The following is a 24,002-nucleotide window of genomic DNA, read 5'->3' on the forward strand; positions in this document are numbered from 1 at the left end:
CCACACACTTTCTTATGGAGTCGTGTCATAGCCATTAACATACATTTTATCCTTGGTTTTGATCGGTTCCTTAGAATATTTCTTCTATTGTAAATTCCTTCACACTCTAGCATTGCCATCGAACACCAAACGTGACAGCAATCCAGACGGTTATGACAGTGGAAGGTTTGCGCACTATAAATATCGTTTGTTAGAGGCGTATTGCTGGAAGTAGGTCTCACAGCAGTTACATTGTATTTCCCCGGGCATAGGCGACTGCTATTTAGTTCTGTGCCTGTGTTGTGACCTGACTTAACTGTACGTGGCTGCAGTTTATAGATGAATTTATCAAGTACCTTTACTGGAGGAATATATGTATTATTAAACTGTATTTGTAGCTCCACGGTGCTGTTATGTACTTTTCACCACGAAGAACCAGAACCTATGATATACGCTTTTGTGTGATGTAAGCTGTGTGACAGTGTTCTGCGACATTTCCACAGGGTGGTAAGAAGACCACATTGTGCATTTATAAGTTGGGAGCTGTTTGCCGCTGCAGTGTAAGTATTATAGCACCTTTTCCTGTACAAGCACCCTTAAAGGTAGTTCATCAAAAATGAGAGATTTGTTTTGTGGTTTCTGATGCGTGTTGCGTATTGTGTTAAAGACTTCGATGCTGTCTTACTCCACTATATTATTTATGTGTGGTATACCTAAGCCTGCATACAACACGAAGAGTATCTAATGTCACTGCTAATCGGTGTCTTTTGCTATTTCTTTCATGTGGAGCAATGCGAGAAGGAATGTGTGCCTCTGTTAAGGAACTTTAAGCAACTGTAGCGAATCTGTGTGACTTGTGCTGCTAAATACGGTGAGAGTTAATCTATGGTGAACATATCTTAAACAATAATTTCTTTATGTTGTCAGTTTGCCCTGTATGGCGATCTCAGGATGCATTGTTTGCTTAGATAAATGTTCCTGCCCTATTTTATCCTACAACATACACACCGATGCCGATGGTCTTACGTGACTTGTATCCTCCAAGAGCGGCTGATATCTAGCACCTCTGAGTCATTACACTGTGCATAAAGACATTCGAACCGCCGGCCTCCGATGTGGCACGCTTAACGAGTATTGGCAACACCGACTCAAAGGAAGGCCTCGGCGCTTGTTCGTGACGTCACGTCAGCTACGCACGGCGAACGCCAGGTCTGTTGCAGGCATACTCATAATGGTGGTGTCTCCCTCTCTGACACAGGAAAATGTGAAACTATTGGCGGTAGTTGACCAAGACACATCGTTCTGAGAGATTTCTGCAATCAATTAATTGTGCAATTCATTACACTTCTTAACAAATAGTGTACTCCTGAACTTAAATTTCCACCTGTTTTAAGGATTGACATACAAAAACAACTACATGGTCCAGCGCAACAGAATTCGTGCTTCTTTACCTTATTTGTAAATCTGAGGAAGTTACGTTTGTACTGGGTTGCTTTTACAAGAAACTGTGAACATAATGGTGCTCTTCTTTAGGTATCTTGGTTGACTATGGGGTGAGGAGCACTGAATGATAATGAAATATCTTGCGATTTTACACGTTGGGGGTTTTGTGGCGGCGTTCGTAGCGACAAACACTTCGCTGTAGAAACGTCTTACGAAGTCACCGCCACACTTTTAATAGCGGGCCGACCGGTCCGCTGGAACAGTGAACAGAAAGATGAAAACCCAAACACTCTGATTAAATAAAAGTCGGTACTTATCTTTATTAACGAAGATACAGAAACACAGTAGTGAACTCCGTGTCTACGGAAATCTGTCTAGTTCGAGTCGGAGCGGCTAGGCCAGCGTCGGCTGACGACAAACAACAACTCTGCTGCGATGAACACACAACTGACTAGCAAGTACACAAATCGGTGGCGAGTATACAACTGAGCGGCGAATACAGAACTGTCCTACCGCTCGCGACTCCAGCGCTTAAGAAGCCAGAAGCCAGCGGTGGCGCGCGCAGACTTGCGGCGATTTCCTGTATCGCTGGCGCTGCTTATGCGGACGGCGTCCGGACTTTGATGCTGCCAACCTTTTGGCAGCGGGCTCGGGTGGCATTACTGGCTAGGATATAACAGGGGGAGGGGGTGGGGGACAGAAGAAGAGGCAAAAGAGAGATACTTGTTTTATCAAATAGACTTTTCTATCTTATAAAGTTTCTCCTTTCAGTTGCAAGAGGGGAATATTTATCTTTTCTAATGTGCATGTTTAAAGAAGCTTAAGCTCAGCAGTATTTTCGATGTATCAAGCTATTTTGTTTCCTGTTTAGAATTCCTTTCGTTGAAAACCACTGTAATCTAATGTCTGGCAACAGTTGGACATTTACACATGTAAATTAGTTCACATTTCCAGTGACGACGTCAAACGAAAACAAATAAATAAATAAAAGAAACGAGTTCATTGTAAGGGGGTTGGGGTAAGTTTCGATAACAAAATGGATCAAGTAAATATAGTTACTTGAATGAAAATTTCCGAAGCTTGCAATGGGGCAAAGCATCTTCTCATATTGATCTACGTTTGTTTCGACAGTATTCAGTAATACAGAACTATGATCTTCATTTGTAGCTTTACGATAGTAAGAAAATCTTTCATCTAAATAAAACTGCAGAATCCAAAACAATACCAAACATTTTGTCCAAAAATAAGAGATTTATAGTGATAAGCACGCCCAGGCGTTTCTGCCTGCAACAGACTTGGCGTTCGCCGTGCCTAGCTGACGTGACGTCACCAAGCGCCGAGGCATTCCTTTGAGTCGGTGTTGGTAGTGGCGTAGGTCAAGTGTGCCGGCGCTGCGACACGGCTGACGTCCGGCGCGGTGTGGTTGTAGCGGAGTTTCAATAAAGATGCAGCTGAATACCTCTCGTGTTCCTTTCCCTGGACTACCTATGACAGTGCTGAAGTGTTTGAGAACCATACATACTGCATCAGTGGGCTATTAAAAGAACGCAAAATCCGCAAGATTTGCGAAGTTTTAAGGAAGCTCGAAATTTAGCGCGAACTTCAATGCGACATGCTTTTAATAGCTTCCATTACGAAACTCTGTCTCGAAAACTGGCAGAAAACTCAAGGAGAATCTGGTAATATGTAAAGTATGCCAGTGGCAAGACGCAGTCAATACCTTCAGTGCACGATAGCAATTGTGATGTTACTGATGATTGCGCCACTGAAGCAGCGTTATTGAACACGGTTTTCCGAAATTCATTTACAAAACAATACGAAGTAAATATTCCAGAATCCGAATCAGATATCCTTGGTGTAGCGAAGCAGCCTAAAATACTTAAGACAGTCAAGGCTTCCTGTCCAGATTGTATACTTGTCAGGTTTCTTACAGAGTATGCTGATTCAATAGCTCCATACTTAGCAATCATATACTACTGCTCGCTCGTAGAAACGTCCTTATCCAAAGACTGGAAAGTTGCAAAAGTCACACAAAAACCCAAGAAAGAAAATAGGAGTGTTCCGCTGAATTACAGACCCATATTACTGACGTCCATTTGCAGTACTATTCTCGAACATTATGAATCACCTTGAAGAAAACGATTTATTGACAAACAGCCAACGCGGATTCAGAAAATATCGTACTTGGGAAACACAACTAGCTCTTTATTCTCACGAAGCAATGAATTCTCTCGACAAAGGATGTGAAATTGATTCCATATTTTCTTGTTTATAAACCATTTATAATGGATCAAATCAGATCCATATTTTCTGATTTCCGGAAGGCTTTTGACACCGCTCACCACTAGCAACTACCAATTAAACTGCATCGCTATGGAGTATCGTCTCAGATGTGCGACTGGATTCGTGATTTCCTGTCAGAAAGGTTCAAATGGCTCTAAGCACTATGGGACTTAACATCTGTGGTCATCAGTCCCCTAGAACTTAGAACTACTTGAACCTAACTAACCTAAGGACATCACACACATCCATGCCCGAGGCAGGATTCGAACCAGCGACCGTAGCGGTCACGCGGTTCCAGACTGAAGCGCCTAGAACCACACGGCCACACCGGCCGGCCCTGTCAGAAAGGCCACAGTTCGTAATAACTGGCAGAAAGTCATCGAATAAAACACAAGTAATATCTGGCGTTCCGCAAGGACGTGTTATAGGCCCTCTGTTGTTTTTCATCTACATAAACGGCTTCTGAAACAATCTGAGCAGTCCTCAGGTTGTTTGCAGATGATGCTCTCATATAACGTCATGCAATGCCATTAGATGATCAAAAACAATTGTAAAATGATTTAGACAAGACATCTCTATGGAGCAAATACTGGCAATTCACCCTAAATCGCGAGAAGTCAGAAGTCATTCACATCAGCACCAAAAAAATTCGCTAAATTTCAGGTACACGATAAATCACACAAATTTAAAGGCTGTAAATTCAGATGAATATTTAGGGAATACAATTAAGAATAACTTAAATTGGAACGATGACATAGATAATGTAATGGAAAAAAGCAAACGAAGGACTCCGATTTATTAGCAGAACATTTTAAAAATTTAACAGGTTTACTAAAGAGACTGCTTACACTAGGCTTGCAGCTTTCTTCCGGAATATTTCTGTGCAGTGTGGGTTCTACATCACTAAGGATTGACAAAGGACATCGAAAAAACTCAAAGACGTTCAAAAAAATGTTCAAATGTGTGTGAAATCTTATGGGACTGAACTTCTAAGGTCATCAGTCCCTAAGCTTACACACTACTAAACCTAAATTATCCTAAGGACAAACACATACACCCATGCCCGAGGGAGGACTCGAACCTCCGCCGGGACGAGTCACACAGTCCATGACTGCAGCGCCTGAGACCGATCGGCTAATACCGCGCTGCACTCAAAGAAGGGCAGCTCATTTTGTATTAACGAGAAATACAGGATAGAGTGCCATAGATATGATACACGAATTGATGTGGCAGCCATTAAAACAAAGGCGTTTCTCTCTGTGGCAGGATCTTCTCATGAAATTTCAATCACCAACTTCCTCCTCAGACTATGAAAATATTTTTGTGGTGCTTACATACGTAGGGAGAAATGATCATCATAACAAAATAGGAGAAATCACAGCTCGCACGGAAAGCTTTAAGTGTTCGTATTTCCGGCGCGCTATTCGAAAGAGAAGTAGCTTATAAGTGGCTCGATGAATCCTCTGCCAGGTATTAACTGTAAATGGAAGAGTAATCATGTTGATTTATTCAGTTTCAAAGTTAGGACGAGTGTTCTATAGTTTGTGAACTAGCAGAATCATCATCATTTTAATCCTGAGGTCAGTGGAGTTTCTCATCATTTGAAATTACGATAGGTTTTCTGGAGGGATAAACTGTTTAAACTTTAATATCAGAGGGGCTGTGGAGGATTGTTGCAGCATAAGACACGTGAAATTCGGGTGGGTGAAGCGATCCGGCAAGGGGTAGAGGGGTATTTCCCTCCTCAGTCTTTGTTTCATATATAAAGAGGAGATCTCCAAACTTTGAGTTAGGAGAAGTAGCATGCAGTGACCATACATCCCTGAAGCGCTAGTATGCCTGAATTGTACATTGTTACAAATAGCCCTACAGGTCTGAGCTGGATTTCATCATACAGCCAATGCCAGCATTACAAGCTTTGATGCTGACGTCATAGAGTTGCACCTGTATACCACTGGTCGCCATGTCCGAAAGCCATCTTGTATTCTGATGTCACAGAACTTTTCCCAGTACTCCAAGTCTTGGTTTACTGCGTCACAGAGATAAGAATGAAGGTCTTCGAAACCATCTTGTATCTCCACCTTCGATTCTAACGTCATAGATTTACTGGAAACGTCTGATGGCATTATACTGTGCGTAAAACATACTGAACTATGTTGTTGATGTATATTTCCATTGTCTTTGGATGGTTCTTACACACTGTAATCCAGTAACACAATCAGCACTTGAGAGTTAAATATTGCCAGTTATCTGTGCTGAATTCTGATTCTGCCCTGTTCTATCCTACAACACACAAACACATAGGTAATGACGTATTCTGTAAAGGAAGATTATAGTACGATCAACTTTAGAGCGAATGGCAGACTGATGCCGAACGAAATCATAGACATCCTGTGAGCATCATAACATTTATGTATGGTCCTGATGAAAATGTAGCGGGATGACGCGGAATTCATTACTTTCGGGAAAATTTTCATCAATTTGAGGACAAGATTGGGTGCTTTCACTTGGGTATGCGCTGGATTAGCAAAGGAGATTTCCAATGCGCTGTGCTCTTGCTTCCTACGTCGATGTTACCGGTCAGTTTGTAATCGTGGCAAATGTGAGGTAGCATTACTTGTGTGCAGCTATCGATTGTGTCAATGTAATACGTAATCGTTCCCAATAACGTCTCTCGTTAACAACGCCAGCAAACATACCCCTAAAAATTGTTTCGATCTCTTCGTAGTTGATGTGATGTGGGGTACTGATGTGTATTGTTGAGGAAATAGCATAGAAAATATTAGTACTATCAATACCAGACTCTGATTTCTGAAGTTTCACCAGCGAGGCCTATACATCTCATTGAACTCGACAATTAAATTTTTCAATATCTTTGAAGCAATTGTGCGCTTCTCGTAAACTGAAATATCCTTGGCATTTTAACTTACGTCGCATTGGGCTGTGTTTGTAACGCCATCACAAACATTATGCTAGTTGTATAGGAATGGTGCACCCCTTTGGAAACCTATTAATGGCTTGTCTCAGACTGAATCGATGTTGCATTTGATGTACAAAGCAGTACTTGCATCGTCTTAAAGTTTGCGGGCATTGTGTTTGGAGTTCTGTGCAAGAGAAACTTGCTAGATGGACACATGTCAGGTTCTGCAAATGGATTTCTTCTGTTATAGGGAATACCGTTTGTGCGTGGCACACAGTGCCTATCGTAAAATACGTAAGCATAAGCTTGGATTCAAACTGTGTGTCGGGGCGTCGGATGCTCCAGACCTATCTTGTGCAGGAGAATGTAAGCTGTCGTAGTTGAAGACGATAGCAGCCGTTCTGTGGAGTCATGGCACTGCGTGGTTTCTTACTTATGCGGAACTACGTGACGTCGTGCTAAATATGGCGAGTTTCGAGCGAGCAGTCTGCATTATCATGTAGTCTACTCCTGCTATGAAACGTCGGAACTGCGCCATCGCCTTACCGTAACACAACAGGACGTGGCCTTGTTCTAAAATTATTGTATGTTTCAATGTAAAATCGTTTAATCTTATGACTACGTCTGAAAACTGTGTCTTCTCACAGAGCCCATCCATTGTGGCTGGAAATGTATCGGGCGGGGAGCGAGCGATGTCGCATTCCGCACTGTACGACGTTCCTCACTGTATGAAGTGCTGCCTGCTGCTCTTGGCTCGGAAGTGTAAGTGTGCTCGCCATAGCGGTGCATCATGCACCTACATCTACATCTACATCCATACTCCGTAAGCCACCTGACGGAGAGTGGCGGAGGGTACCTTGAGTACCTCTATCGGTTCTCCCTTCTATTCCAGTCTTGTATTGTTCGTAGAAAGAAGGATTGTCGATATGCTTCTGTGTGGGCTCTAATCTCTCTGATGTTATCCACATGGTCTCTTCGCGAGATATACGTAGGAGGGAGCAATATACTGCTTGACTCTTCGGTGAAGGTATGTTCTCGAAACTTTAACAAAAGCCTGTACCGAGCTACTGAGCGTCTCTCCTGCAGAGTCTTCCACTGGAGTTTATCTGTCATCTCCGTAACGCTTTCGCGATTACTAAATGATCCTGTAACGAAGCGCGCTGCCCTCCGCTGGATCTTCTCTATCTCTTCCATCAACCCTTTCTGGTACGGATCCCACACTGCTGAGCAGTTTTCAAGCAGTGGGCGAACAAGTGTACTGTAACGTATTTCCTTTGTTTTCGGATTGCATTTCCTTAGGATTCGTTCGCCAGAGTTTGGATACAGTTTGAGTACAGCCTTGGAGTGTCACACAGCGCAACGCGGCCTCTGGCGGTTGTGGTAGCGGCGGCGGCGGCCGCGGCGGCGGGCCAGCACTGCCTTGGCTCACAGGCTGACTGACGGCGGTACAGCGTCGCTAAGCTTCGCGATGCGCGCGCACGAGATCCTCCACTGTAAGGTGTTTGTTTTAATAAAGACGCAGGTGTTACTACTACACAGCATATAGTTTGAACCTTAACTTAGGGGGATAGGTCGGAGTGACGGCACGGAGGTCTTTTCCTTCACCCCGGTGACTGGTTAAACAAAGACGCTAGTGAAGTGATTCAAACATATAGTTAGGAAAGCAGTATGCAGCGATCATACATCTCTGAGTGAATAGGAGTTTGGAAAAACATGTCAAGCAGGACATCTTTTGTCCAGCAGGCAGGCTCCGACCTGCACAAACTTTCTTTGTTCAAAATGGTTCATATGGCTCTAAGCACTATGGGACTTTACATCTGAGGTCATCAGCCCCCTATACTTAGAACTACTTAAATCTAACTAACCTAAGGACATCACACACATCCATGCCTGAAGACGGATTGGAACCTGCGACCGTAGCAGCAGCGCGGTTCCGGACTGAAGCGCCTAGAACCGCTCGGCCACAGAGGCCGGTAAACTTTCTTTGTCTCTAACGTCATAGAGCCAGGGCCATTATTCCTGCACTCGGATTCTGATGACATAGAGCCTGTCCCAGTAAGCACTGGTCACCATGTTCGATTCCCATCTTGTGTTCCAGGTCAAATGGTTCAGATGGCTCTGAGAACTATGGGACTTAACATCTGAGGTCATAAGTACCCTAGAACTTGGAACTACTTAAGCCTAACTAACCTAAGGACATTACACACATCCATGCCTGAGGCAGCATTCGAACTTCCGACCGTATCGGTCGCGCGGTTCCAGACTGAAGCGCCTAGAAGCGCTCGGCCACCAAGACCGGCGTTCCAGATCACCCATCTCGGATTCTGACATATTAAAACTGCACCAGTATCTGAAGTCTGGGTCAGTATGCCAGAATTCCACACTTATAAATAGCTCATAAAGTCTTAGCAAGATTCTGAGCCACAGAGCCAGTGCTATTATTCGAGCTCTGGGTCAATATACCAAAACTCCCCATTGTAAATAGCCCGACAGGTGTGGTCCACTTAGTGGACAATAAGCATGGTGTCTGCATAGTGTAGTAGAAAGTTTATTAGTCGGCCATGATGTCTTCATGTAAGGGTACTATGCTGCTGCTCTCAGACCGCCCACACAACATGCAAGACACATATTGCGGCGAGTCGAGGGGGCAGTACTTGGGTGTGGCCTGTGGTATGCGAAGAGGCTCCAGCCTCCAGTTGGCGTCTGGTGAGTGTTAGCGTAGGGCGGTGGTGTGGTGCAGTGTAGAGGTGAAGACAGAGCGCCTTCCCCTTTCCTTCTTGGTGCCAGTTAGGAGAAGCAGTGACCACACGCCTCTAGGTGAGCAGTAGCTGGGGAAAACATATCAAGCAGGTCAGAAGACAGGCCTGGACCTGCACAAGCATCCTTTGCCTCAGTAGTCTTAATGCTACTATTCCAGAACTTCTATTCTGATATCATAGAAACTGTCCAAATACATCAGGTCTAGCCCAGTAATCCAGAATTCTACATTGTTGTAAATAGTTCGACAGATTGAGCTGGATTGTGACGTCATAGAGCTGCTTCAGCATGCCCTGGTCCCCATATCAAATGCCATCGTGATTCTGACCTCATAGTTTGGCTGGTGCTCGTATTTAAGTTTAATATTGTGATATCATAGTGGCTGTCCGACTATTCCAGGTCAGCCAGCATGACAATGCACCATTTTTGAATTTCCCACCAATTTATATGTTGGACACCCACTCTACTTCCATAGGAAACACACAAGTGGAATTGGGCTATATCTTGAATTTACCAGCAATATTTTGAATTTCCCACCAGAATTTGAATTCCCAGCATTTTATACATAGGTCAGTTGGCCTTTGTCAAATGGGGCCATGACGTGGGGGTCGTTGGTGACCTACTTTGCGCCAGAACTGTCCTAAAATAACTAATGACACAATTTCAGAACAATCATTGGAAGCAGTTACTTCCATAAAATATCTAGGAATGTGGATAGTGGAACGACCACATAAAATTAATCGCGAGTAAAGTAGATGACACACTGAGATCTTCAGGAAAAGCAGTCCAACAAAAAAGAAAGCAGTTTACTACACATTCGTTCGACCAATGGTATCAGTACCATATAGAACTGTAGAGGAGATAGAGAAGATCATTTAGCAAGCGCGAAAGCGTCACGGAGCTGCTCAGCCACCTCCAGTGGCAGACGCTGCCTATATCTACATCTGTTTCGACATCTATATTTATATACTGCGAACCACTGTACAGTGCATGGCGGAGGGCTGCTTCCCGTTCCTTCCAAATACGGAGCGCGGGAAGAATGATTGTTTGGATGCCTCTGTGCGTGCTGTAATGAACCTAATATTGTCCTCAAGACCTATAGGGGGGCGATATATAATGGTTGTAGTATATTCGTACATCATTTAAAGCCAGTTCTTGAAATTATGTTAGTAGACTTCTTCGGTATAGTTTCCATCTGTCTTCACGAGACTGACAGATCAGTCCTTCTGATACACTATAACGCAGGTCAAACAAACCTGCTACAGTTCGTGCTGTCCTTCCTTGTAAACATTCAATATTCCCTGGTAGTCCTATTTGGTACGGGTCCGACACACTTGACCAATATTCTAGAATGGGTCGCACGAGTGATCTGTAAGCAATCTCCTTTGTAGACATTGCATTTCCCTACTATTCTACCAATAAATTGAAGGTTCAGCCAACTACAGTGATACACACTGCATCTATATTTACATCTATGCTCTACTTTTCCCATGACTGAACCTACTTGATCGTTCGGTTTCATGTTCCTACTATGTGTTACAAACAGGTATTTGTACGAGTTTCCGATTCCAGCTGTGGGTCACGGATATTATATTCATAGAGTACCATGTTTTTTTCATTTTGTGAAGTACACAATTTTACGTTTCTGATTATTTAAAGCAAGTTGCCGACCTTTGCACCACTTTGAAATCTCATAAAGATCTGACTAAATATTTGGGCAGTTTCGAACAGACAGTACTTCACTGTAGATAACTGCATCATCTGCGGAAAGTCTGAGGTTATTATTAACACTGTCCTCAAGGGCATTGATATACAACATGAAGGTCATGGGACCCAACAAACACTTCCCTGGGGTAGTAGACCCAAAGATACTTCTAAATCTGTCGATAACTCTCCATCCAAGGTAACATGCTGCGTCCTCCATACTAAGAAATCCTCACTCCAGTCACAAATTTCACGTGACACCCCCATCCACTCGACCGTACTTTTGATAACAAGCGTAGGTGTGGTACTAGTCAAATGTTTTTCGGAAATCGAGGAATACTGCATCTTCCTGGCTGCCTTCGTCCATAACTTTCAGGATATCATATGAGAAAAGTACGAGTTAAGTTTCACATGATCGTTTCTGAAATCCAAACTGACTTGCATGGAGGTGGTCATTTCGTTCGAGATACCTTATTATATTTGAGCTCGGAATATGTTCTAAGATTGTACAACAAATGCATATCAACGATATCTGCGTCTGCATAATTTCTTTGCATTTCACAATTATGTGCCTGGTAGGGGGTTCATCGAATCACCTTCAAGCTGTTTCTCTACCGTTCCAGTCTCGAACAACGTGCGAGAAAAACGAACACTTAAATCTTTCGTGTGAGGTCTGATTTCTCTATTTTATTATAATGATCATTTCTCCCTATCGAGGTTGACACCAACAAAATATTTTCTCATTCGGAGGAGAAATTTGGTGACTGAAATTTCATGAGAATATTCGGCCACAACGAAAATCACCTTCGCTTTAATGACTGCCACCCAAATTCGTGTATCGTATCCGTGGCACTTTCTCCACCATTCCGTGATAATACAAAAGTAGGTGCCCTTTCCTCGAACTTTTTCGGTGTTCTCCGTCAGTTCTAACTAATGTGGTTCCCACATAGCAGTTCAACTACCCATGTTGTAGACAAGTGTGACCTTTGCTTTCTTATAGCTACAGATCAAAATGGTTCAAATGGCTCTGAGCACTATGGGACTTGACATCTGAGGTCATCAGTCCCCTAGAACTTAGACTTACTTAAACCTAAGTAATCTAAGGACATGACACACACCCATGCCCGAGGCAGGATTCGAACCTGCGACCGTAGCGGTCGCGTGGTTCAAGACCGAAGCGCGTAGAACCGCTCGGCCACATCGGCCGGCCTTCCAGCTACAGGACATGGCTATTTGTTACAGGGATTTACGATGGAATACTATAGTTAACAGAGGGGATAACTCAGTCGTAAAATGGGTATAGAATCTGACATCACTTCCATCTGGCCCTAGGGCTTTGTTCAATTTTAACGATTACTGCTCTTTCTCAATGCCACTGACACTAATATCTGTTTCACTCACCTTTTCATTGTTACGAGGATTAAACTGGAACAATATTCCTGGGTTATCCCTTGTAGAGGAACATTTGAAAACAGATATTAAGCATTTCTGCTTTTGCTTTTCTGCCCACAATTTCAGTTTCTGTCTTGTCCATGACTAACATGATACTAGCTTTGGTGACATTAACAGCCTTTACAGACGACCAGAATTTCTTTGGATTTTGTGAAACACCTTTCGACAATATTCCAAGAAAGGCGTTCTGAATCACATTATATTCTTCTTTTAAAATTCCGAGAGCGTACATTCCTAGAAGAGTCAACCAATATACAGGTCCCCGGACTCGCACACGTTCAGTGGACATTCGCGCGCCGGAGATCATCGCCATCAGTTTCTCGTGTGTGCCGTCGTGTTTGTGATTCAGTGTTTTTCGCCGCCCACGCTCCTTCGTTCACGTGTGTCGTCTAAATCATCAGTGTTTGTGCACAGTGCAACAGTTTTCTTGTTTTTCGTCGCGTGTGAACGGATTCATGTTTTTTAATTCTTGTATCTATTTTTTTAACCACCATTATGTTACTTTTCTGTCTTCATTGGTTTTCTCTTTTATTGTACTGCTTGTGGCTGAAGAGCGGCGTACCATTTTTCCGCTGCCAGCCCACCTTGTATGAGGTGCAAAATAACAATAAAGAAAAAAAAAACAATATATTGCTTCCACCTACGTACATCTCACGGAAAGACCATCGACATAAAATTAGAGAGGTTAGAGCCCACACAGAGGTTACCCAGCAATCGTTCGTCCCGTAAACCATATATATGTGGAACAGGAGAAAGAGAAAGTGATGCAGGTATAGAAAGTTCCCTCAGCCACGCACTGTAGGGTAGCTTGCGAAGTACATATGTAGATGTAGATGATTACCAAAAAATTGTGCCCGTTGTACACTGTGAACTGGCAGTACAGCCGTGGACTGTTCGATCAACAAATACGTCGTCAGAAACTCAAGAATCACACGTCTTCTACTGCTTTGGTGCAAATGGCTCTGAGCACTATGGGACTTAACATCTATGGTCATCAGTCCCCTAGAACTTAGAACTACTTAAACCTAACTAACCTAAAGACATCACACAACACCCAGTCATCACGAGGCAGAGAATTCTAGTGCTTTGTTTGACGTACAAACAGCCTAGTTTTAGTCTCGCGTTATTCATCTAGTTTCCTTTTCCTCAAGAGCGTCATAAATGTGGCTCTTTGCAGGTTGTTAGTTTTTGTGTTAGCAGAAGAGCCAACACCGTGGAGGCCGAAATGCACGCGTTTTAGCTCACGCAGGCTGGCGTGAGGAGGGAAGAACTATACTGACGTGAGGTCTGGAACATGACAAGGACTAAGAATTCAGAAAGCGGACGTAATTAGTTTGATACTTAACTTTAATCCATTAATGATGAACGTCGCTCTTGACGGTACATGATTCACAATATTATCTATTCAGAATACATTCTTGAAGTAATTATAGTAACTGAATATGGCGCTTTGCTAGGTCGTAGCAAACGACGTAGCTGAAGGCTATGCTAAACTGTCGTCTCTGCAAATGAGAGCGTATGTAGACAGTGAACCATCGCTAGCAAAGTCGGCTGTACAACTGGGGCGAGCGCTAGGGACTCTCTCTAGACTAGACCTGCCGTGTGGCGGCGCTCGGTCTGCAATCACTAATAGTGGCGACACGCGGGTCCGACGTATACTAACGGACCGCGGCCGATTTGAAGGCTACCACCTAGCAAGTGTGGTGTCTGGCGGTGACACCACATTAGTGCTATCCCATCACTTCATCAAAGATGATTAAATGTTGAAATTCAGTTGTTTATTTTCAGTGCTATCTGACGTTTACTTTGGACAGAAAAGCTCAGTGAAAAACTTAGTAATATTTAATCTGTTCCAGAAAAGCGGAGGGTGCTGCAGTTCTTGGTCACGCTGCGCGCGGATTGTGCTGACAGGTGTGGCAATGGTGGGCTTCACGGCGTCTGCGGAGCTGTTGTTTACTTCTGCTTTTGTGGCGCATTCGAATATGACTGGGTACTGTAGAAAATAATGTGTGAGAACCATAAGGACCAAGTTTGTTGAGATTCACAGCCGGAAAGTTTGGTTGTGTAAATTGTCATTTCTCCAAATGATTGTGAAGTAGCCTTTCCTGTGCTTCGTCCAACTTCGTGTCATTGTAAAATTGGTTGCATTGTACAAGTGTTATTTTATGTGTAGAGACATACAACACTTTCTGTATAACTGAGATATTAAATAAAAAGACAAGCCTCTTATTAAATTATGACGAAAGCTCGCATGTTCAAGTAGAGTAATTATGTGTCATTATTTGCAGTCGCTTTCATTCGCCGCAGGTCGTCGTTTCTGCAAGGAGAAACGCCGTTTTCACCGCTCCTGAACCTGGTGCAATCGTGGAAGACAGTTGCCTTCGAAAAAAGATTTTAAAAGAAGCAGCTGCTACAGCAAGCACATAGAGGTGACAAGTGGCCGATACGGAGGAAGTGCGGACCTCGAAACGCTTGTCCCCACGTTCACGCAAAACCTGCCACGATATGCGACAAAAAGGTGCGTTCTGTACTACCACGTGCCGGTAAATCATGGAAGATCAGGACAGATTACGTCATCTCAGTGTTTTGTATGTGCTCCAACAAGTTGCTAAGTCTTTCGGAGATGGAGCAACACGTCTGTGTGAAGCAGGTAATGTTAACAGGAGGAGTGAAACGCCATATTACCTCTGTCCGAACAGTAAATTCCCACTCCAGTCATAGAATCTGAATACTCAGAAGTCATCCGTTGATTAATATTAGAGCTTGACATTTCAGCCGTCGTTATCGTTACACTCGTTTTGTTTCAAACCGAAGAAAAACTAAAGAAATTAAGTCTTTACTGTGCTGTTACCTTTTTCGCAGTAAAATTTTACCGCTATTACTCATTAACCCTAGATTTCCAACCGTCTTAAAATTTACCATTGCAGTTAGTACCAATTCTCGGTTCCCGCCAATCTGATATTGTCACTACAAGGTATCAAATGGGAATTTTAATTTTACAAATCAACAATACTTCGTAAATGTTAAGACAATCGATCTAAGTACGTTCTGCACAGGATAACATATATGCCCTTTTCCACAGCTGTATCTTTCTTTTATTTCACTTCACTAGTAAATTCCAGGTCTGGAGATAGGTTCGCGTCCAAGCAAGTACCCTTCACACAATTTATGCGCAGGTGCAAGGTATTGTGTCCGCCTAGGCGAGCCTCATGACGCTACAGTCAGTTCCAGTACAGCACTCGTGGCTGCCGCATCGCGGTCGCGAAGTGGGGCCGAGGCAGTTTCAGATAAGTTTTGACAGTCTGACGATAATTTATGGATTTGTAGTTTTAGCTTGACGGTGTCCATTATGGACAAACGGTAGTTGTTTTTATTCTGAAGAAGGTTGGCTTATCCGACTGAAACCTAGGTAAAATTATGTAATCTGTACAATTGAAGCTGTTGATTTTTAAAATTAAAATTAATATTAATACAGTTGCTGACAAGGCCGCGAAATGTTGAAAATAGTAAATAAGACACTTTGCACTTATTTTGTAATTACAGTGTGCTCAAAAGTATCCGAACGACCTGAATTGCATTTCGCCTGATTCGCATGCAACCCACATAGAGCAGCTGTCTAGCAGGTCCTCTAATCGCTCCTCGGTACAGTCGTTTGACTATTGAAAATGCAACAAGTCGCCACTACAAACACTGCTCTGTATCGCAATAATTCAAGATGTAAAGTAATACCACGATACTACAAATATCAGGGAACACCTTATCATAGATAAGACTGTCGTTAAGGCTTGTAAGCTCACATTTATTGCAATAAATGACATACCTGAAATGTTACCACTCTCATTATTACGTCAGATAGGTAATGCACGTAGTAAGTTCGTCGTATTCATGATTTCCTCTTCAAAGTAACATACCGTACTTGTTATTTAACACAAAATAACATTAAAAATTCAAGTTATTCACGAGCAGCTAGTTGAGAATATGTATGAACTTCAAATGACACGACGAACCGTCTCGTTCTGCATTTGGATTCAAACCCAGGTCATGCAGACTAAGATTTCGTGACTGACGGAAACTAACAGTCATTCCTGACTAGGCATACAGAGAGTGATATACCTCGATTTTAGACGGTATCAGTTAGCAAATAACTTTAAATTACATAACGTAAACATTTTTAACGGACGCGAATTCCTACACAGCATCTATTGTTCCTGTTAATGAACTACAAGAGATGTTAAATTTGCTTCTTCGCAAGTAACGTACTTGAAATGCCATGATTTAAGCTTTGTGCTGGACAGGGATTCGAACCCAGAACCTAATCGGATTGTTATCGAAGCACAATCAACTGTGACATATCGGATTTTCTCGACAGTAGCTAGATGTTTTAACGGAAATGACGAGACGAAACATTAATTTTTTTCCTTCCCAGGACTCCAACCCTGAACCTATCGCTGTTAAATATGAGAGAAAACGAACGTTAAATATGGGTTTGTTACATCAGCAGCGACATGTGAGCATGTTTGAACCAGAAATAATATGACGAAGAGTTCAATGCTGACTGGGAATCGAACCCCCACGTACCGTTGTTCACTACACACAAAGAGACGTCAGCTACAGAATATTTCTCCACCAGTTGCTCGAAATAACATCCTTGAACTTAGACTGATCTCTCAAATACTTCTGTGTCTCACTGGGAGCCAAAAACGTCAGATATCGTTATTGTCGACAACAAATGAAAATGCATTAAACATCAAAATTATTATCCATCAGCAGATAGGTGTTCTCATGCTAAAGCTTGATAATACATAATGAAAACTTTAGTGTCGGGCCAGCATTCTAACCCATTCACGCGCAATATGTGGAGATGTTGAGGAATCTGCAGTTTTGAACAAACAACAAACTGTAGTCGAGCTGTATTGTCACGAAGGGATCAAATTCCGCGTTAAGGGCGGTCTGAGTTGCATTCCAAGTTCAGAACCAATTTTATCGACATACAGAAGCTCAAATAAAAGATGAAATAAGGGTCCTGTCACCCTACATAGCGTTTGGTTCGTCACTATAAATAAATAACTAGTATAAGAAAGGTTACTGGTGACAGAGTTACCACATTTCGCCTGACTTTATTGTGGTGCAACCTAACGACTGCTTGGTAGAGAAGGAATATCATGTTTAATGTGAATTTCAGACCACAATGTAATTATAACTTCTTTACTTGGCGTAGCTAGAAGAGAATAAAATCTGTCTCTCCCTATTAAAAATCATGGGCAGAAGTTGGAATCGAACCCAGACCATCATCATAGGAACCTATTGGAACGTCCCCTTAGAAAAATTATGCAAGACTATGCTTAAACTGACACACAATATTTTTAGCGCAACGCAATCTGACTTTTAGAAATCCCTACAAAAGAATGGCCCTGACTAACATTAATCTATACGTTTCACAAATCACTTACCTCACAAAAATCTTCATTACTCGAACTACTGCAATACAGCGAGCGCCACTACTGCCAGCTAAATAAAAGATTCAAACTACTGAAGGGACTAACTACTGATAGGCATAGTTAGCAAATGAAAGATTTTAATAGAGAACAAACAATGTATTTACCTTAATAATCATAATATATATAGCAGTTCATGCCATCCAGTATTACAAATTTCAAAATTCCGCCATCTCTCTCCCCACATCCACCACTGCTGGCGGCTCACCTCCAACTGCGCAACGCTACGCGCTGTTCACATCCAGCTGCCGCTGCCCAACACTACAATGGCAGACAACAATGCAAACTAGCCACAGACTGCACACAGCATAGCCAGCGATTTTCATACAGAGCGCTACGTAACGTTACCAATAGGAAAACATAAACAGCCTACTTACATAGCCCCCATGCTCCCCACAAAAAATTTTACAAATTGTTTTGGGCACTGGGCAATACATATTTGTTAAAATATAAACTTAAACACTTAAATCTATATTCAATGTCAAGAAATTTCTGTTCTTCAGAAATGCTCTTCTCGTCATTGCCAGTCTACATTTTATATCCTCTCTACTTCGGACAGGATCAGTTATTTTGCTGCCCAAATAGCAAAACTCATATACTACGTTAAGTGTCTCATTTCCTGATCTAATTCCCTCAGCATCACCTGATTCAATTTGAATGCACTGCGTTATCCTTGGTTTGCTTTTGTTGATGTTCATCTTATATCCTCCTTTCAAGACCATGTCCAGTCTGTTCAACTACTCTGCCAAGTCCTTTGCTGTCTCTGACAGAATTACAGTGTCATCGGCAAAACTCAAAGTTTTTATTTCTTTTCCGTGAACTTTATTTCCGACACCAAATTTTTCTTTGGTTACCTTTACTGCTTGTTTGATGTTCAGATTAAATAACATTGATGATAGGCTGCAACACTGTTCCACTCCCTTCTGAACCACTGTTTCTCTTTCATGCCGCTCGACTCTTATCACTGCCGACTGGTTGCTGTAGAAGTTGTCAATAGTCTTTCGCTTCCCGTATTTTACACCTACTACGTTCAGAAATTCAAAGAGAGCGTTTCAGTCAACATTGTCAAAACCTTGCTGTAAGTCTAAAAAACCTATAAACGTAGGTTTGCCTGTCCTCAACCTATCTTTTAAGATACGTCGTAGGGTAAGTATTGCCCAACGAGTCCCTACATTTTTCCGGAATTCAAACTGTTCTTTCACGAGGTCGTCTTCCACTAGTTTTTCCATTCTTCTGCAAAGGATTCGCGTAAGCACACTACAGGTCATTAAAATTGCTACACCACGAAGATGACGTGCTACAGACTCGAATTTTAACCGACAGGAAGAAGATGTTGTGATACGCAAATGATTAGCTTTTCAGAGCATTCACATAAGATTGGCACAGGTGGCGACACTTACAACGTGCTGACATGAGGAAAGTTTCCAACCGATTTCTCATATACAGACAGCACTTGACCAGCGTTGCCTGGTGAAACGCTGTTGTGATGCCTCATGTAAGGAGGAGAAATGTGTACCATCACGTTTCCGACTTTGATAATGGTCGGATTGTAGCCTATCGCGATTACGGTTTATCGTATCGCGACATGGCTGCTCGCTTTGGTCGAGATCCAATGACTGTTAGCAGAATAAGGAATCGGTGGGTTCAGGAGGGTAATACGGAACGCCGTGCTGGATCCCAACGGCCTCGTGTCACTAGCAGTCGAGATGACAGGCATCTTATCTGCATGGCTGTAACGGATCGTGCAGCCACGTCTTGATCCCTGAGTCAACAGAAGGGGATGTCCGCAAGACAACAACCATCCGCACGAACAGTTCCACGACGTTTGCAGCAGTATGGACTATCAGCACGGAGACCATGGCTGCGGTTACCCTTGACGCTGCATCACAGACAGGAGTGCCTGCGATGGCCTGCGATGGTGTACTCAACGACGAACCTGGTTGCACGAGTGGCAAAACGTCATTTTTTCGGATGAATCCAGGTTCTGTTTACAAAGTCATGATGGTCGCATCCGTGTTTGGCGATATCGCGGTGAACGCACGTTGGAAGCGTGTATTCGTCATCGCCATACTGGCGTATCACCCAGCGTGATGGTATGGGGTGCCATTGGTTACACATCTCGGTCATCTCTTGTTCGCATTGACGGCACTTTGAACAGTGGACGTTACATTTCAGATCTGATACGACCCGTGGCTCTACCCTTCATTAGATCCCTGCGAAACCCTACATTGCAGCAGGATAATGGGCGACCGCATGTTGCAGGTCCTGTACGGGCCTTTCTGGATGCAGAAAATGTTCTACTGCTGCCCTGGCCAGCACATTCTCCAGATCTCTCACCAATTGAAAACGTCTGGTCAATGGTGGCCGAGCAACTGACTCGCCACAATACGCCAGTCACTACTCTTGATCAACTGTGGTATCGTGTTGAAGCTGCATGGGCTGCTTTCTTTGGAATTGGAATTATTACATTCTTCTTGAATTCTGAGGGTATTTCGCCTGTCACACACCAGATGGAAGAGTTTTGTCATAGCTTGCTCTCCCAAGGCACTAATCTTATGATCAGCTGTTGTCAGGCTCTTTCTTTCGTTACGAGCATTACCTTGCAGTTAACCACGTTTAAAAACACCTGTCACTCATTGGGCGAAGTACAGATTTGGTCCAAGTCTTTCTGCATTTCCTCACGCTCGCCCAAAAGTGATGATTATTGGACAGAACATCGTCAGCGAACAGTTTCACAGTGCTTCTCATCCTACTTGATAAATGTATGTAATGAGAACATTATTAGTCTTATCACACGTCCTTTGAAACACGTTACTTTCGATTTGGTGGAACACTGGCTGTTCTGCAAAACTTAATGATAATGAAATTTTCTCTCTGCGGTGGAGCGTGCACTGATACGAAACTCCCTGGCAGATGAAAACAGTGTGTCTGACAGAGGTTCGAACTAGGGGTCTTTAATTTTAAGATATATGTGCTTTACCGACTGAGCCGCCCAAGTAGGACTCACGAAACTTTCTCGCAGGAAGTTAATTATAGCACACACTCCGCTGCAGAGTGAAAATTTCATTTTGGAAGCGCCCCCAGGCTCTGCCGTATCGTTTCTTCCAGGATTGCTAGTCTTGCAAGTTTCGCAGGAGAGCTTTTATGAAGGATGGAAGATAGAAGATGAGTAACTGGTGGAAGTAAAGCTGTGACGATGGGTCGTGGGTCGTGCTTGGATAGCTCAGTAGGCAGTCTGCCTGCGGCAGTGCTGTGGTGCAGACACATGACTGTACTCCACAGCAAGGTGCAGCTAACCAGTGTTTCCATTCATCGCGGCCATAACCACGTGACATCTTTCCCAAGGATACATCATGTTACACAACTACTGTAAAGCGACGTTGCGATTCACAGTTTGCCCCTAATTCGCCCATCCCAAGGCGCTCGATGTCGAACTATTCCTGCGCAACGATGGGAAGATACCGCCGACAGACATCATAGGGATTCATCTTTCCATAGTTAGTATGACAGTCTATATGAAAATGGTAGACTACGGGGCATGTGACAAAATTATACCAGAATCACACTGTCGACTAAGCTTCTGTCACTCTGATGGCAACATAGGACTCATCACCATTGATCATGCTAATCTCAGTGTCAAAATGATCAGGGTCTTTGAATAATAATCAAGCCCCTCTGCCGCTATCGTATGGTTACTGAACAAGAAGTCAAATGGCTCTGAGCACTATGGGACTTAACATCTACCAGTAAGGTAATCAGTCCCCTAGAACTTAGAACTACTTAAACCTAACTAACCTCAGGACATCACACACATCCATGCCCGAGGCAGTATTCGAACCTGCAACCATAGCGGTCACGCGGTTCCAGACTGAAACACCTAGAACCGCTCGGCCAAACCGGCCGGCGAACAAGTAGCCAAAAAGTGGACACAGTTCAGTACATATCCCTTCCTGAACAGTATTCGACAAGTTTGTATCTAACTTCAGAGCCACGTACCCTCTGATTTCAAGATCAGAGGCTGCAGGGCAACGATTTTGTTTGATGGTCAACCATGCTCTGGTTGCGGGAAAGAGGGTCATCTATAGTCAGAATGCACTCAGCAATGTATTTCACAGTTTCCTCTTACAGACGTGCCAACCCGACCACCACTACTGTCTTGCCACGTACCCTCTGATCTCCAGATCAGAGGCTGCAGGGCTATAGTCAGAATGCACTCAGCAATGTATTTCACAGTTGCCTCTTACAGACGTGCCAACCCGACCACCACGACTGTCTTGCCACGTACCCTCTCATCTCCAGATCAGAGGCTGCAGGGCTATAATCAGAATGCACTCAGCAATGTATTTCACAGTTTCCTCTTACAGACGTGCCAACCCGACCATCACGACTGTCTTGCCACGTACCCTCTGATCTCCAGATCAGAGGCTGCAGGGCTATAGTCAGAATGTACTCAGCAATGTATTTCACAGTTTCCTCTTACAGACGTGCCAACCCGACCACCTCGACTGTCTAGCCAGTGACATATGCAGCAGCACTCACTGCAACAACAATAAGCCCAGTCTGTCGCAGGGCTACCTCGACTAGCACAACATATCTCGCCACCTTTTCTCAGATTTTATTGCAGCCACTAATAACGAGGTGGCCATCTTATGGTGGTCTGCTCCAACCCACACCAGAAGGAGTGACTCCACTCCGTGGCTGCGCCATGGCTGCCTTCATTGTGCTTGTTACAGTCGTCTGCTACAGAGGAACATGTTCGTAAACAAAGGCCACACGCCAATGCAAATGTCGCCGTCAGTCGCTCTTGGCACCTAGCAACCTTGCCTCCCACAGTGACGCCGATCAGCTGGAAGACACTTAAACCACAACGTCAGCTAATGGCGACACCGACGAACAGCTTGGCGCGACAGTTGCCCTGGAGCCATCGACTACTATGGATGTTTCCCCATTGCACATGCAAGTTGAGATCACAGTCTTGGTGCACTCATCATACGTCTTCTCCCCCGCCCATTTTCATAGAAGTCCGTATGGATATAGCACACTCCCCCCACATGGGGGCGTGGGGCGACGATGTCGAGGATGAGCTGGCACCTCACTCATAGTTGCCGTGTCCATACTGCACTGATACCCAGTAGAGATTCCATCCATGCTACAGAACGCAGAGTGGTGACCCGCAACGACAACACCCCCCACCGCTTCTTAGGATGTTAGAGCCGCTCTCAGCACCACCATGCCACACATACAAATTCACAGTGCTCAATACCACAATGTTCAGCAACGTGGCAAAGCTGCAGCTCCTTCATGACATGCTCATGGAGTCAGAAGTTGACGTCTCCCATCTACAGGAGGAGTGTCTCCTACTATTCCGACTCTTTATGGATTCCAGTAGCTTTCCTCAGTCGGTGGTCACACAGGGTGTGTTGTGGTTGGAACTAAGTTCGATAAAAGAGGGGGAAATGTGGGACAGCGCCAGAGCAATGTGCGCCACGTTGATCAGTGGGGCAGGTGAGTCTAGCATGAGAATTTACAAGGCACAGTGAGTAAAGGATGGTGAAGGCTCCTGCAAAAATCTCAGCAACATGTGTATGCATAATGTGGTGGTTCTGGTCCAAACATGGACCAAACCGACTGAGTCCACCTTTTGTAAGAGGGAGGGTGTAGGTCTCTGTCAGATTCTCAAGATGATGCCAGCTGAAACGAAGTACCCAAGGGCCTGCTGGAGTTAACGTCCCAGGATCGATGGTAGACGGAGTACTTTGGAGGCATGGATCAATTAATGCGTTGACATATGTCACTACCTGGAGCAGGTTCAGGCTGTGAAGGAGATCGTGGAAAACGTGGTAGCAGATGGACTCAACAACTGGCAGTACGTTTTCACCGTGGTACGCTGGGTGGAGCCATTAAAGTCGATGCCCAGGTAATGGAGCATTGTTGTAGTGTGCAACAGCAGTGGGTTCTCGTCTTGGGAT

The 24,002-nt window shown here is 43.8% G+C and overlaps 1 long non-coding RNA gene across 1 annotated transcript in view; it reads left to right on the plus strand.

Moving 5' to 3' along the window:
- Nucleotides 1-14,756, plus strand: part of LOC126184539 (uncharacterized) — a 277,653-nt gene extending 262,897 nt beyond the window's left edge. Inside the window, exon 3 of the long non-coding RNA XR_007536836.1 lies at nt 14,395-14,756. This is a non-coding gene — a long non-coding RNA (uncharacterized LOC126184539). The remainder of the gene's footprint in view (nt 1-14,394) is intronic.
- The last annotated feature ends 9,246 nt before the right edge of the window (nt 14,757-24,002 follow it).

Source organism: Schistocerca cancellata, chromosome 4 (assembly GCF_023864275.1).
Source record: "Schistocerca cancellata isolate TAMUIC-IGC-003103 chromosome 4, iqSchCanc2.1, whole genome shotgun sequence".
Classification (NCBI taxonomy): Eukaryota; Metazoa; Arthropoda; class Insecta; order Orthoptera; family Acrididae; genus Schistocerca; species Schistocerca cancellata.